Below are 17371 nucleotides of genomic sequence, written 5' to 3' on the forward strand. Positions count from 1 at the left end.
TGCCACAACTGAAGACATTCATAAAACATTAGGGGAACTGCCTGTAACGTGGGGGAGAGAAGGAGAGAATTGGAGTAGCTTGAGAGGCAAGCTTACAATGCTCTCTTCCGGTGTTTTTCTACTGCAAATTCCCATAAATATTGCAGATGAACCCTCCCATCATTTGGGTGGTTAAGTATTGCTGGAGTAGCAAAATCACCCCTGCTTCCTCCTACCCTGCAGTATTCAGTGTCTGACAATACTCCAATTGGTTCAGGCTATCTTGAGGTCTAATGAACATATCACAGAAATAGCTCAGTGCTCCCCATATTTCCAAAAAGCATATGTTAAACAATGTAGGTAAAGAGAAACTGTAACAGGATTCACTTGTCCTAACAGTCCATCTGTTTTCTACTCCCTGCTGAGCACATCTCTTTTCCTGGTTCCCTTTCAGGTGCACTCTTACCTTACGTAACGCTTTTTTTATTGGAGGTGCATGCTGTGACCCTGTCAGAATTGCTACAGCAGGGGTGACCTCAGTAATGACCATCCACAGCCTGCCAAGCTGAGTTGGTCAGTGTTAGCTGATTAAACTTTTAACAACATCCCCTGTGCGATAAAGGGCAAAATGACAACTTTGCCCATCGTCAAGGTGTCTGTATAATAAACTAATTAGTAAACTACACAGTCTGTGGAGCTTTTAATGAGTGCTATCGTCTGGCCTCTGTAATAAAAACCCAGTCTGCCCCCTTTTGGGATTCAATTAAGGCACAGACTGTCATATGCTTGGCCTAGCTGATCAATGAATCCATTCCGACCTTTGTCGGAGCTGTTTGCAAGGTCAGTGGCAGTAGTGAGGAAAGCCAGCTTGGTAATGGGGAGACATACCCAACGGCACCCGACAGGCACCAAAATCAGTTGTTAATGTCCTCGTGGTCATTTGACATCAGCAGAAGTTTCTCTCACTCAAAGGTTAGCTGAAAGAGAAGACAGCAATAAAAAAAAAAAAGTATGTGTAGGTATATTGGTATTTCCAAGCAGAAAGGTCCCTCTGTTATTTAAAATCATCCTTAATTCTTTAACATCTGCTTATACCTAAGGTAACTGTTTTTTTCCCCATGCAGCACAATATCCCATCAGGTGTTTTCTCTCTCAAATATATTTACTGATTTGCTCCAGATGTAAAAATAAACACAAATCAAAAGTGAAAGGGTGACTCTTACTTAAACATACACATACACTTTTCAGTTCTTTGCATATGAATAATACTTAGCACTTTGTATCCAAAAGGTATTATGAACACTAAATTAACCCTCATGACACTGCAGCAAAACAAGTAATTTCATCCCTATTTTATGGATGGAAAACTGAGGCAGACCTCCTGTCTAGGCATGTAGGAGTAGATAGGGGCTATCATCCCATTTATTCCCCTATGCATAGTATAGCTCCTCTCCTCATCCCCACATGCACTGGCCAGTGTAGTTGAGATAATGCTGAGGGCATTGCAATTTGCTGCTGGTATAGGCCAGTGGCCAGTAACTACACTCACCCCAGAGCAATGAGGAAGCAGAGGAGGGATTATGACCCCAGAGGGTGTGTCTGAGTCACAATGCCTCCCAAGGCTATTGCTGAGAAAGTGCAGGTTATGCAACATCCCTGGAATAGGGCTATGTCTAAAGTCCCAAGTTAGCTCTATAGAAAGCATTTGAGACCTGAAGAAGTTGGAATTGGATCTGCGATTAGAGGAGCTCCTGCTCTCCAGGTACACTGTTAGTGCTGAAACAATTATAAATGATCATTTGGAGGTTTTGTATATTTTTCAAAGTTTTAATTAAGGTTTTCAAAATGATTGTATTTCAAAAATGTTTAAAACAGTTTTTTTTAAAAGGTGATATGTATATAAAATTAATGGTTTAGCGAAGGTAAGTCAGGAGCTTCTGTTCTCCCTTTCTCATAAAACAAGAAAAAAGGGGACAGTTAGGAAAATTAAAGAAAAGGGGTACTTGTGGCACCTCAGAGACTAACAAATTTATTTGAGCATAAGCTTTAGCTCACGAAAGCTTATACTCAAATAAATTTATTAGTCTCTAAGGTGCCACAAGTACTCCTTTTCTTTTTGCGGATACAGACTAACATGGCTGCAACTCTGAAACCAGAAATTAAAGAGTGGTACATTCAAAACCGATTAAAGGAAATACTTTCCCCCCCTTGGTGCCTAATTAGACTGTGGAACTCATTGCCACAGGATGTCACTGAGGCCAATACCTAGTAAGATTCTGAAACAGAATGGATGTTTATATGGATTATAAGAATATCCAGAATTACAACCCTAAATGCAAACAACACATTGTGGAAGGGATAAAAATCTCATGCTTCAGGGTTTAAATCAATCTATAGCTCATTGGGATTATGCTGAGACCTTCATGGTGAACAATTACACACATTTACCTATTATTGGTATCTTGTACCTTCCTGTTTGAACTCTGGCACTGGCCACTGTTGAAGACAGAGCATGGGTCTGAACCACTATGCCAGTATGGCAAATCTTATCTTCCTAAATGGATGTGCAGAGAGAAACAGAGGACTTGACAAGTCATAGTCTCATACGTGGATGTCAAAAATTTTGGATGTGGAATAGGGACCAGATGCTATTCCTGTTGAAGTCAATAGGAATTTTAACATTATATCAGACCCCAAATTAACTGTTTAAATACAATTTGAAGATGGGTCCTAGTACACAAAGGATAGATCCCCTGGCAGAAGAGTAGACTACATTTAGTAGGAGTCTATGCCAATTGGCATTCCTCATTTTTGTGATAAACATGCAATAGAATGCACTTTGTATTTACTACCTTTCTAGGGCAACTGTTTCTTTAAATGTGCAACAATTTTCAATTTTTTATAAAAACTAGAAATGTTCATATACTGAACTTCACTCTTTACATGTTCCAATCTGGATATAAACTATATAAGCCAAATCCTGCTCTTTGTGGTAAGGAGGCACTTCTCACTGACTTCCTATACTGTACCTGCACTGCAGTAGGACAGGATACCTACCGAGAACACAAGAATGGTAATTGGAAGACTCTTGTGCCTGCCATTGGTCCACAGTCTGAAGGGAAAGGGGCTCACAACCTTAGCTAGCACATAAAGTGTGGGGAAGAGTACACATGCTGGCGAGAGGAACACATTACTGCATTTGCGAGGAGCCTCACATAGTTATTATGTTCAAGCAACCCCGAACTGTTCCTAGCCACTCTGTTCTGCACCAGCAGGATGGATCTGGTAACCAGTGTATGCCTGGCTCCAGTGTTTTCTCCATCTTCCAGGTTTGGCTCTGGCAATTAATGGCATAATTTAGCCCCACAGAGTGTTTGGAAGTGCAATATATACATACACACATGGTCACTGAAGAGGAAATTTATAAGAGAAAACAATTTCACAGAGGAAGATGTACTAAAAAGTACGGCTGGTCAATTTTTTTGGCATATCATAATTCAAAGGGAGGGGGAGGCCAAATGTTCAACTAAATTTTTCCAGGGTTTTGACCATTCTGAGTCTATCAATTTTTAAAAGCTTTACATTGACCATTTCAAAATTTCAAATCCAAAACCAGGATTTTTTTTTTCATTACAAGGTTTCCATCCCCATTTTAAAGCTAGTTTTACTAAAAGTAATATGGTGAAATCTAGACCTAGATTTCAAATACCTCAAGTGTAGGAGTGTCAAGGGGTTTGGTTCAGGCTCATCTCTATAGTTTACCATGCATCCCAATCTCTAATCCCCCGCCCCCTTGAAATCTGTCCACTTTTCCTCATGGTGGTGCTCATTACCATGCCTCCTCTTAACATGATTATTTGGTTACAAATATTTATTCCTTTCCATGCTATGACTGTTCTCATGTGACAGGAATGCACATGACAAAGACATGTTTTATATTTTGATAGTTCCTAGCATGTATCACTGTTTACTTGAAGTAAACCTGAAGGCTGTGGGACATTTTCTATTCAGTTATACCAATGCAACCCCATCAATTTCAAGACCCATGTTTAACTACCACGAGTGGCCAAGTAGGTTTTGTGCCTGGGTGAGTAAACTTCTATGACAATTTTGCCAGGACAGGAAGCAGGGAAAAGTATAGGAAGATGTAACAAGGTGTTATTTTCCAAGATCTTGTACCAAGATACAGAACAGATTTTGCTGGCTCATGCTGGCAACTAGATCAAATATGTCCTATTAGCCATAAGGTACACTAAAGTACCTAGAAACATCCAAACTTAGGAGCAAACTCTGCTAGGAAACTTATTTTTATTTAAGATAATAATAACAAAAGCCCCAGAGAGAGGGGACTATATCTAGTCTATGTGTACTGTGCTGTGTTAGAGCAAGGTGAGAATGCCACTTACTTAAAGTAGATTATCATGTTCCCCACATCACATTATTGGCTGGAAAAAGAAATATTGAAAATAGGGGACAGAAAGTTGTGTGTGTGGTGAGAACCTATTTCCTCGATTAAAGCAGCATTCTGAATATTTTAAAGGGGTCTACCCTCTGACTCTCCTTAAGGTATTTAAAGAGGCTGGTTGTGGGAAGAAAGTCATGGAAAAAATAGCATACTTATGTGTTATCTCCTTAATTCCTGCCAAACATGCAAAACTGTTATGAAAATTCATCAGTCCAGGCACTAAACCTGCTCTCTCATTCTTCCCAAGGAGATGCCAATAGTGTAAAATCTACTGTTAGTTTTTAGCTCATCAGAAACATTCCTTGCCTCAGGTTACTTGGTGGGTAGAATTTCACAAGGCTACACACTCAACCTCTGCCCAAATTCAAGTACATGTTTTGGTACATAAACTCAGAAATATAGAAATATTCAGGAATAAGTCACAGAAATATTGCACATATGTTTGTTGGGCAATATAAAACGGTTTCTATGGAGGTCATTAAGCAATGCCATTGCACTGAAGAAGGTCATATTGCAAGCCAATCCACAACCTCTGGTCCACCCACAAGTGGAAGTGGATAGAAGATTCTGAGAGCACTGAAAATCTCCACAGTGCTTCATCATTATTTAGTGTAGTGTTTCTTCCCCAGTCTCATGAACTCCAGGCTCCTATTTACACCTGTGGGGCCACGAGGTGAACCATCAAGTGATGATAAAAAACATTTAATTTAAGCTCTCTCTTCCTCCATCTTCTACAATAATGGAAGATATGAGGAAGCATGTAAATCTTGGCAAGCCTTGATTCTTTAGGGTCTAAACAGCGAGCACAGCAGCATGACTTTATGATCCAAATTCTTAATTACACTATTGCTCCTTTATGTTGCTTTGGCTGAGAAAGGATGTGATTCTTGGGAAGGCCTTGCGGGAGTACACCCAGTGTAAGGAGAGTGGGCATCCCCAGCTGGCATCATGGTGGGCTTTCTACTCCACCTCCATTGTAGGAGACATGAGTCCTTTTCCTTTCCAACCTTAGTTCTTCTCTTTCCTATCTCTCCTTTTTCCTTTTGTCTAGTAAGAATCTGGTTTAGACAGCCAAGACTGCATATTTTGCAACACTGCTGTATGCCTGTGACCAGAAAGAGGCAGTTAAAAACAATACCCTAAATAGCCCAGTTCTGGTACAAGTTTCCCAGGTCTCAGAGTAGCTGGGAAAACAATTGCTGTGTCTGTGTTTTTACAACAGTGAGGTTGCAAGTGAGAGTCAACACCAGACACAGAAGATATATTTTCCATCTTTGCTATTCTTTTCCCCTCCCTTTTTTGTATTTTTGTCTTGTTTTGGCTCCTGGGAAACAGGATCGGACTTTAACAACAACACAATAACAACAGTTCCAGCCCAACTCAACTAACTTCTTCCCTTTTCCTCAAAAGGCCTTTAAATTACCATCTTTGATACCATCTAAGAGACTGTGAAACAAGGAGGGGGAAGGGGCAGGTGCATCTAAAAACTCTCTCTAGCTAAAGGAAAAGGGAATATGGGATCATGGGGCCACAGAAATATAGGGCTGGAAGGGACCTCAAGAGGTCATTTAGCCAAGCCCTGTGCACTGAGACAGGACCAAGTATCCGTAGATGATCCCTGACCCGTGTTCGTCTAACTTATTCTTTAAAACTTCCAGTGATGGAGATTCCACAACTTTTGTTGGAAGCCTATTCCAGATAGGCTGATGATTTGATTGGGGATTGGTCCTGCTTTGAGCAGGGGGTTGGACTAGATGACCTCCTGAGGTCCCTTCCAACCCTGATATTCTATGATTCTATGATTCTATGATATAAAACTACTCTTTAAATTAGAAAGATTTTCCTAATATCTAATCTAAATCTTTCTTGCTGCAGATTACAGCCATTACTTCTTGTTCTACCTTCAGTGGACATGGAGAACAATTGATCACAGTCCTCTTCATAAAAGCACTTAATATATTTGAAGACTGGTAGCAGATCCCCACTCAGTGTTCTTTTCTCAAGACTAAACATGTCCAGTTTTTTTAACCTTTCCTCAGGGGTCAAGTTTTCTAAACCTCTTATCATTTGGTTGCTTTCCTCTGAACTCTCTCCAATCTTTTCTAAAACGTGGTGCCGAGAATTGGACACAGTACTCCAGCTGAGGCAACAATACTCCCAAACAGAGTGGGACAGTTACCTACCATGTCTAACAATCCAGAATTAGATCAGCCTTTTGTGCAACTGCATCACATTGTGGTCCTTCTCAGCCCTCCTAACCAGTTATTCCCCATTTTGTAGTTGTGCACTTGATTTTTCCTTCCGAAGTGAAGTACTTTGCACTTATTTTTTATTGAATCTAATCTTGTTCATTTCAGACCAGTTCTCCAATTTGTCAAGGTTGTTTTGAATTCTAATCCTCCAAAGTGCTTGCAACCGCTCCCAGCTTTTGTCATTTGCAAATTTTATAAGGATATTCTCTACTCCATTATTCAAGTAATTAATGAGATATACTGAATATTGGACCCAGGACTGACCCCTGTGAGTCTCCACTAGATATGTCTCACCCAGATTGACAGTGAACCATTGATAACCACTCTTTGAGTACGGTCTTTCATCCAGTTGGGCACCTGCCTTATAGTAATTTCATCTAGACCACACTTCCCTCATTTATTTTTGAGAATACCATGTGGCACTATGTTAAAAGCCTTACTAAAGTCAAGATATATTCTGACTACTGCTTCCCACCTGTCCAGTAGGCCAGTAACCCTGTCAAAGAAGGAAATTAGGTTGGTTTGTCATGATTAGTTCTTGACAATTCCACGCTATCTGATCCTTATAACCCTATTATCCTCTAGGTGCTTACATACTGATTATTTAATAATTTGTTCCAGTATCTTTCCAGGTATCAAAGCTAGGCTGACTGTCTAGAATTCCCCAGGTACTCTTTGGTTCCTTTTTTAAAGATAGGTACTATGCTTGCCCTTCTCCAGTCTTCCGGATCCTCATCCCTCCTCCAGGAGTTCTCCAAAATAATTGCTAACATTTCCAGTATAGCTTCAGATAGTTACTTTTGCCTGCATTCCTTCCCCCTCGTTGATAATATTTATTGTGTTGAGTATCTGGTCACCATTAACCTTTTTAATAAAGACTGAAGGAAAATAGGCATTAAACAGCTCAGCTTTGTGATGACATCAGTTATTAGCTCTCCTTCCCTGCTAAATAGAAGACCTACACTTCCCTTTATTTTTCTCTTGCTCCTAATGTATTTAAAGAACCTCTTATTATTACCTTTTCTGTCCCTTGCTAGGTGTAAAATATTTTGTGCCTTAGCCTTTCTGATTGTGTCCCAACATGTTGTTAAAATGAAAGCCTTATTTAATACTTTACATTGCTAATCCTTTAATTGTTTTTTCCCTTCTTTTCTGTATCTAAAAGGTCGAAAGGATTTTTAATGGTGTATTTGCTAGGGTAATGAGGAGGTGGAGGTATCTGTAAACCAAACAACAAACCCTCTTTAAAACTGTTTAATGTTGGACAGTGACATGGTCCTGTCAACACCTTTGATTATTTGGGCCTGTATATTCCATCTAAATTAATACAACAGTTTAGAAATATCCTTTGTGAGAGTGTATGTGTGTGTGTGTGTGTAAGTAATCAGTTGAAAATATCTGCTCAATGTGTAGCAACAGTCAAAAAAGCTAACAGAATGTTAGGAACCATTAGGAAAGGGATAGATAGTAAGAGAGAAAATATCATAACGCCACTATGTGAAGCCATGGTATGCCACACCTTGAATGCTGCATGCAGTTCTGGTCTCCCCATCTCAAAGAAAAAAAAAGATATATTAGAACTGGAAAAGGACAACAAAAATGATTAGGGGTATGGAACAGCTTCCATATGAGGAGAGATTAAAAAGACTGGGACTTTTCAGCTTGGGAAAGAGACAACTAAATGAGGATCTGATAGAGGTCTATAAAGTCGTAAATGGTGTGGAGAAAGTGTTGTTTACTCCTTCACATAACACAAGAATCAGGGGTCACCCAATGAAATTTATAGGCAGAATGTTTAAAACAAACAAAAGGAAGTATGTCTTCACAAAGTGCACAGTCAACCTGTGGAACTCATTGCCAGGGGATGCTCTAAAGAGAAAAAATATAACTGGGTTCAAAAAAGAATTAGATAGGTTCATAGGTCCGTCAATGGCTAGTAGCCGAGATGATCAGGGATGCAACCCCATGCTCTGGGTGTCCTAAGCCTCTAACGGCCAGAAACTGGGAGTGGATGACAGGGGATGGATCATGTGATAATTGCCCTGTTTTGTTCATTCCCTCTGAAGCATCTGACATTGGCCACTGTCAGAAGAGAAGATACTGGGCTAGATGGACAATTGGTTTGACCCAGTATGGCCGTTCTTATGTTCTGTGTTATCATCAAAATGCTTTATGAGAATTAACTAAATCAATATCACAGTGCCCCTATGCTGAAGTGAGCTGAATATTGCCATGTTCAGATAGTGAAAATTCTGGCATTATTATCTTTATCTCCATTTTTTGCGTACTCGGGTTAAGACACCTGGGCCCAGAGCCTCAAAGTTACTTCAGAGCCCAACTCCCATTGATTTTAGTGGGAGTTAAGTGGCTAGATACCTTTCAGGTTCCAATTGCTGTTATTTTTGTCTTCCCTTACTCTTTTCCTCCTATTGTTTAGTGCACTCCCTTAAGGCACCTAGTCTCAGGCCCCTGTCCTGCAATATGCAGGCTGATCATTGGTGCCTCCATTGATTTCAGTGGGACTCCCAGCAGGCACAATGACCTTCCCAGACAAAGCCAGTTGCAGGATCAGAGCCGTAAACCCCGATTAAGGAAAGCATCCCATTTAAGTCAATGGGACGTACGAAATGGTAAGTGCAGTCCTGAATAGGTTTAAGTGCTTTCCTGCACTGGGGCCTCAGTACGAAAACTCTGTGGAGCAGGGACGATGCCTATGTGGTTGTATAGACAATGAGCCCCTGATTGGGCATTTGGGTGGTACCGGAAGAGAAATCATATAGATAATAAAATGTACCTCACAGGCAAAACTACCTAGGGCTTTTTGTCAATCACAGGTGACCTGCCACTGGGCAGGAAGATAACAGGTGAGCAGAAGGGAAAGACCAAGTTTTTGTATGAACGTAAGCAGGTCAGGTTTGTTTGAATCTCTGAGGAGTAGTTTACTGCAGAGCTAAGCCCCATTTCAGGAAAACATTTACGCACATGCTTAAATCCATCCTTATCCAGTTAAGCATACGTTTAAGTGCTTTCCTGAATTCGGGGAGATGATTGCTCTTTTTAAATTCTCCCAACTCCCCTTTTTGTCTCTAGTTGCTCCTGCTTTCTTCTCAACATGCTCTGGAGGCCTTTATCTTATTTGTCAATGTTTGATACTAAAATAAAAAGGTGTTAATCTTTGCAATGACCTTTCTGCTTTATTTCTACTAGAAAAGGGATGTTGTATCTTTTGTAAGTAACTTCAAGGTGAGATATTCTGCAGCTTTCAAACGTATGCTTTTATCCAGTTAATCATTGTGCATTACCTACTTTCATCAATGGTCAGAAGCTTAATTCCAGGATTACTCATCCACACAAAAAACCAAATAGAAAAATCAGAAGTATAGACCCAAACAATAGAACTTTTATACCTCGATAATTAGAAAAGGAACCTACTACCCAGGATTATAATTAGTGACTAACATATTAAATGACCTTTAACATTTACCTTAAGCCCCGGATTTCTAGAAAACCAGCAAGGTTATGAATGCCATATTAGTAATCTTTAATCTTTATTACTGCTGTGGACAGAATTTTAATGATTTTTAAATAGGCAGCGGTCACTAACATATCCCTATTAAAATAAAAAAAATCTCATAAAAAATTAAATGGATTAAGACTTCAAATGTACCATCATCAAAAGTATTATCTAATTATGGAGTTCAGTGAACAGGCCAAGTGAAATGGTTGGTAATATTAGTTACTTACCACATGGGAATGCCCAGGATTTATGCACAAATAGATTCTGCTTCTGTTGCAACATAGTAATTAAGAATTTGTCAGGGAAATTTGACCCTCTAGGGTAGAAATTACTTTGTAAAATAAGAATGGCAGAGCACTAGTCTCCTTGCTGCACATAATTTAACTTGATTATTTATACATCAAAGGGAGTCTGCAGTGACTGCAGTATAATATTTAAGTAGAGGGATATTAGAGAAAGAAGCATCTAGTGAAATCTTTTTCCCAAATCTCCGTGAGAAAATAGAGGAAATTTTCATAAAGCATTTCATTTTGCATATAAATTGGTGCCTAGATTGTGCCTGTGAATTTACTGCTGTCAAATTTAATTTTTCTTTAATTCTTCAGGCCCAGATGTGAAAGGCTCTGTGTGCAGGATGCAATTTTCAATGCTTACAGGTAGCACCCAGATCAATAATGTGTCTTTATGAGAAATTACCGTTAATGTTATTGAGTATGCATTTTGCTTTATAGGATAATAAGGTAATATGAAATGCCAATTCATTCATTAGGAAAGAGCTAAGTGCTTAAATGAAATGGGTGACAGGTCTGAAAAAAGATGTAGTTGTGGGCAGGAAGTCAAGAATGGATTTTTAATGACCTAATACCAAAAGGTTTAACCACTTATTTGCATTTGCTTCCTATAAACAATATTAACTTTAAAATAAAGCCCTTTGAATATTTAAATTGCAGTAAGCAATTCTACTTGCAAAGACTATTAAGAGATGTTAGATTTCTGGGAAGCTTTCAGGTTAGTGCTTTTTTAGAAACAATGAAATGAACTATTATCTGATATAAAAATTAAAACATGAATTTAAATTGACAGGGATACAGTGAGGCAAAATCAAAAGTTTACTTTGTGAAAAATTATTTAAATACAGTGTATTAAACATTTTGTACTCCCAGCTCAGTAATCTAAAGCAATAATCAACATTAAATTAGGATCCCGATGAATTGTTGAGGATAGAAATTGGAGCCTGTTCAAACCCAAACACCATGAGTTTTCTTTGGCAACATACTGCTGCCTTTTTAGACTCCTGTACTGTAATCCTTCATAAACCCAGGAATCAACTGTTCTCAACAGTAAGAGTAAAGCTTGTCTGAGAGAGTTTTCTCAGGGGCTAGTCTGAGGCTGTGGAATGATTTCCCTAAAGAAATAGGGTCATCACAAACCTCGACACCTTTGGCTCCAAGAGCAAGGCACATTGCTTTGACCTTGCCTTCTTTAACATACACATAGCAACAGGTACATATTTTAAAACCAACCAACCAACCATCATATATTTCCAAAACAAGACACTCCACTGTGTACGCTTCTTCTGGGAAGAGGATGAGAGAACAAACATCATGAGACAGATGTGTAATCACTTTGTTTAACATACTACTGAAAGGTACTCAGATATTACAGTGATAACTGAAGTATAACAACCTATATAGAATATAGAGTGAAGTTCATTAACCTTTCGGGAGACTTCAATGGGACCCTATTCTCAGTTGAGTCCAAACTCAGCTTTCAGTCTCTAGTTTTGCATGGTTTTCACTAAGTAGTGTTTCTCTTTGTTGGATCCCAGAAGTGCAACTCAGTGGGTAAAAACTGTGCCAGAAGGCAATAAAGCCCAGATCCTCAAAGGTATTTACACCCACCCGCACACCCCTCTTGAGGATCTGGGCCCAGAGGATCTGGTCCAATGCACACTCAAGTCAATATTAGTTCTTTCATTTACTTCAATGAATACTGGATCAGACCTTGAAAGAATTAACACTGGGTGTCTCACTATATTTAGAAGGAGTGCTGACTGTTCTGTATCACTTCTGGGTTATCTTTATTTAACCAGTTACCTTGTTAGAATCCTGCTCTTGCTGCTCCTTACTGTACCACAGCACTAGACAAGCCTCCATAAAGCAAACAAATTGTGTACAAACCCCTGGAACCTAAAAATGCAAAGTATCACCCAACCCTATTTATGAAATGCATAAATAGAAGATAGTCTTTGGAGAAAATAGTAGAACCCATATGTTCCAGAATTACTCCTAATTTAAAGGATTCTTTAAATGGATAGAAATTTTGTGTTCTAAAACTTTAGGCTGAGCTTTTCAAAGCTGCCCAAGGGGTTTGGATGCCTGTTTTCCATTATAAGTAATGGAAAATTAGGTACCTCAGATCTCTTGGGCAGCTTTGAAAATGTCACCTTACAGTTTACAATGGATGGCATTAAAACTCAATATTTGCCATCCCACAAGAATATAGTAAGATACCATAGTTATTGGAGGCACCTTGAGATGGATGAGCTTGGATGCCCAGCATTTTAATGGCTCACACTGTAAAAACAAAAGACAGCTACTAGAAGGACCATTAAACCTTGATTTGTATTTCAACTTTTCCTTTCTATGTCTGTGCCTAAAGTTTCTTCTTCTTTTTTTAACTTCTAAGTAGGACACTTCTGACCTTCTACAACTCAAACTACAAAGAGAGGACTTTCTCTGACATTGTTTGAGAATAGGCTGTACTTTTCTTTTAAGGAGCCTTCCATTGATTTTTAGCCTTCAGAAAACAATGGTTCCTTCAATTGCATAATCTCACAAGCTGCAGTAAAAGGAGAGTGCCCCCATTTCTAGAGCAAAGCGTGTACCTGAAGTAGATAGCAGCGTGGATAGTCTCACCACACTCACAACGGCCAAAGGAAAGCTTTGGAGTGTCTCACCTGAAATCCCTCTCTTTGGGAGGGTGAAGGTGGAGGAGGAACTGTACTATCATTAATCTATATTACAGTAGTGCCTAACAGACCCAACTGAGTTTGAGGCACCATTAAAACAGGAATGGATAAACTGATTCAGATGTGTGTGAAAACAGACTTAGCCTTTTCACCCCCCGGGTTTGGTAATCTAGACAGCTTTCCGTAATGACCATCTACAGAACTCCTGTTAAATTTACAAAGGGGAGTGGAGCGAGGAAAGGGTAGAAAATTGAATAACCATTAAATAACACACCACTTATATACCTGCCTCATTGCCATGATGTACTATTTTGTCGAATGTAAGCGTGTACTCAGTATGCTTAAACTGCCAATTCATACTTCATCTTATTCTTCTTGTGCTGCCATCTTCCCTAAGCTCCCTTTAGTGTTCTTTTGTAGCATTGCCTTTACTCCCTCCTGCACTGTACTGAGGAAACCTTTTACCATTTTGCAGCACTCAGGAATAGATCAACTTGCCTGGGTTAACATACAAACTGACACAAAACCAACCATTCAAGGATAAGGGGAAGCCTCTGAATAGGAGATCTGCAGAGAAACTACTCACTTCCGAGAGACAAAGATGACCAGTTTATAGTCCTGTGTCCACCAAAGAGGAATGACATAAAACTCCCAGCTCAGACATGAAAAATAAGGAAGTTGTCAACTAATAGCTAACTTGCTACAGTAGTTGTCTAGGTAGCCTCCATGGATATTTCTGCTTGGCCACTTCCTGAAGGAAAACTGCCATTTCCAGCAGTAACTTCTACATTGTAAGTGTTCCAAAGACAAAGGGACCCTGGAGAAGCAACTGAGAGTTCCCAGCCAGCTCCCACTCTGACCTTTCATCTACAGCCTCCAGAGCATTTTAACTTCCAAAATCAGAGAGGTACTTAAAGTTGACTGATCATTTTGACAGAAGGGCAATGTACTTATATACAAACACTCACAGGTATTACAGGTGAGATAATGCCATCAGCCTTTCAGATTTGTTAGAACTGATATCAGAGTAGAAAAATTAGTAACTAGATGCAAGTATAATAAAATCAAAAGGGTTTCAAAGGAGAGATGTGGTATATGTTTTGAGTAAGCACGCTTGCTATTCTCATAGCTGCACCTATAGCAACAGACATCATGAGAAGAGGTCTCTAATTTGTCTGACTGTTCCTAGGTACTGCCTATAGTACTTGGGCAAATTGCTTAACTTAGAAAAAGAACTACAGAACTACTGTTTCTCCTTCTTCATGGACCTTATCATTCTTTGCTCTCTTTCCTGATCTCACTGCTAGGCCATCACTCACCTGTCCTCTGTCCCTTCATAGTGGCACCGCTGTTGCATCAAAAGCATTCTCCTCTGCTGCTCCAGGCATCTGGACCATGCTTTCTGAGACAAGCACATTGACAATTTATATAAACCCTAGATCTCATAATTTCACTCTCCCTCTACCCCTTCTTTATTTACAATCAAAACATTTCTGAGCTACAGTTTATATAATGTATACATGCTGTATTAGATTGCACATTGTTAGTGAAGGCCAAATCTTGTGATCTTTTACATCTGCAAGTAGTTTCTTTGAAATTAAAGGAACTTAGAAGCTGATCCAAAGCCCAGTGAAGTCAGTGGGTATCTTTCCATAGACTTCTATGGACTTTGGATCAGGCTCTTAATAAGCTGTGCTCACATGCATCCATATGAGGATCTAGCTAAGAATCTGCAGGCTGGAAGAAAGGCCTGCATCGGTCACTGATGGTCCATGGACTGCAGTAGGAGAATCACTGAGATAAGATAGGTTTCAGAGTAACAGCCGTGTTAGTCTGTATTAGCAAAAAGAAAAGGAGGACTTGTGGCACCTTAGAGACTAACCAGTTGGTGAAATTCACCCTGCTATAGAGTGCCAGAATAAGGCTGATGCATGCATAAATTCCACTTAAGACCTACGTTGAGGGCTTAAGTGGAACTTTTGTTGTGCTAGCCCTCTATGCAGAAGAGAATTTTACCCATTATGAGTAGCTGTTTGCTAACCGGTCATGCTAGCAACCACAGATTTGTGTGGAAGTTTGCAAATAGCAAAAATAGGAGCAGTATAAAGTTTAAACTGAACAGCCATTCAAAATTCAATTGAATATCCATGAACATTATTTCTACAGTTTTCAGCCAACTCTAGTTTGATTTTGCTTATATTTCCTGCTTTATAAATGCAAATACCACAGACTTTTGACACTTCCACTTCTAGTCTTGACCAGTAATGATAAAACAAAAGAGCAAATAGAATTTGCATATGCAACAGTGTGCTTATGTGTTCGAAAATCTGTCCCTATAGCACTATATTCACTGCTTACCCCAAATTTCTGTGTAGCATTGCTGTAGAGTGTTAGACAGCTGCTGTGTTCCACAAAAGGTAGCTGCAGTTTAATGATTCCTTTTACTAATCTATAAAGTGCTTTGGGATCCATCTGAATAAATGAATTTCCGTAGAATGTAAATGACTATTATAATTACTATTAATTTGCCTGAGCAATGTAACCCAGAACACAGATTCTCTGTTGATTTATCTCTGAAATAATATACATTCAATTCAATCATGCATCTCAGTCATGTCAGGGAAAGTAGAGCACGATCTATTATATTAGTCAAATGAACAGTATATATACTATTTCCGGACCGAACAGCAAGTTATCACAAAAGTGAAAGTTGCTTTTTCCAGTTCCCTTCCACACTTGGTTTCACCAGTCATTTAGTGCTATAGGGACAGATTTTCGAACACATAAGCACACTGTTGCATATGCAAATTCTATTTGCTCTTTCGTTTTATCATTACTGGTCAAGACTAGAAGTGGAAGTGTCAAAAGTCTGTGGTATTTGCATTTATAAAGCAGGAAATATAAGCAAAATCAAACTAGAGTTGGCTGAAAACTGTAGAAACAATGTTCATGGATATTCAATTGAATTTTGAATGGCTGTTCAGTTTAAACTTTATACTGCTCCTATTTTTGCTATTTGCAAACTTCCACACAAATCTGTGGTTGCTAGCATGACCGGTTAGCAAACAGCTACTCATAATGGGTAAAATTCTCTTCTGCATAGAGAGCTAGCACAACAAAAGTTCCACTTAAGCCCTCAACGTAGGTCTTAAGTGGAATTTATGCATGCATCAGCCTTATTCTGGCACTCTATGGCAGGGTGAATTTCACCCCAGATAAAAACTCATATTTGCAGATGAAGTAGGGTGTTTGTGCATGACAAAGAGAATTGTTTGTCACTATTTGTATTTCATTGTTCTTCTGTTTAAAAGTTTACACTCATTCAGTGAAGGAGTAGATCAATACCATTCAACTTAGGTGACCAAGCACATACTGCCAATGCTCCAGCATGGAAGCTGAACAATAATAGTGAATGAGCAGGTAAAAGTGAGAAAGAAAATACTTCTTAACTCTGCTCTGGATATACTTTCACTAACAGCTCCTATATCACAATACAGATTAGCAAGTGGCATGTACTCCATACATGGAGTTGGGGCATACATAAACCTGTGTGTATCTGGCACATCGGTGTTTGGTTTTTATTTATTAGCTAGCTGCTTTTGAATAATTAACAAATTGTAAAATAAATCTCTCCCCCCTGAATAATATAGACAGTGATAGGAGCACCCAGTGTACCAGAGCAATCCAGCCCTCCCCACCCCCACCCCCCCACACAAATGCTGGGCCCCCAAGTCAAGATGGCTCAAAACCTTTTATTTAAAAAAAATTCTCTTCAGTCTTAAGGAGGAGATGGACAGAAAGGAGAGCTCTTGCCTCATCAACAAAATTTAGCACCCTTTCGCAAAAACATAGGCACCTGTTTGTCGAACTACTTGCGTGATTCTTTCACTCAACTTTGAAAGAAAGCTGCCCCTCTCACAGGCAGACTCAGAGTGACATCAGACACATTTAAAAAATAGTTCAAAGACAGATCTGGGTAGAAACTCTCCCTTTTCTCTGAGAGCCTCTATGTATAAAGGCTGTGCTCTCAACTACGTGAACTAACATCGGCGTTATCAGTGAGTACCAATAACCGGTACAATTATTGCATTACTTACTGGTAAATGAACAGCTCTTTGTTAAGAGTTACCCATTTTTTAAAAAAATCTGTTTCAGCCACACCTAAAATAAAGTAAAAAACAAAATCA

The 17371-nt window shown here is 39.2% G+C and overlaps 1 long non-coding RNA gene across 1 annotated transcript in view; it reads right to left on the reverse strand.

Annotated features, from left to right (window-relative positions):
• LOC122464397 overlaps positions 1 to 17371 on the reverse strand; it is a 113535-nt gene that overhangs the window by 40334 nt on the left and 55830 nt on the right. The window contains exon 2 of the long non-coding RNA XR_006288368.1: positions 868 to 956. This is a non-coding gene — a long non-coding RNA (uncharacterized LOC122464397). The remainder of the gene's footprint in view (positions 1 to 867; positions 957 to 17371) is intronic.

This window comes from Chelonia mydas, chromosome 1, assembly GCF_015237465.2.
Source record: "Chelonia mydas isolate rCheMyd1 chromosome 1, rCheMyd1.pri.v2, whole genome shotgun sequence".
Classification (NCBI taxonomy): domain Eukaryota; kingdom Metazoa; phylum Chordata; order Testudines; family Cheloniidae; genus Chelonia; species Chelonia mydas.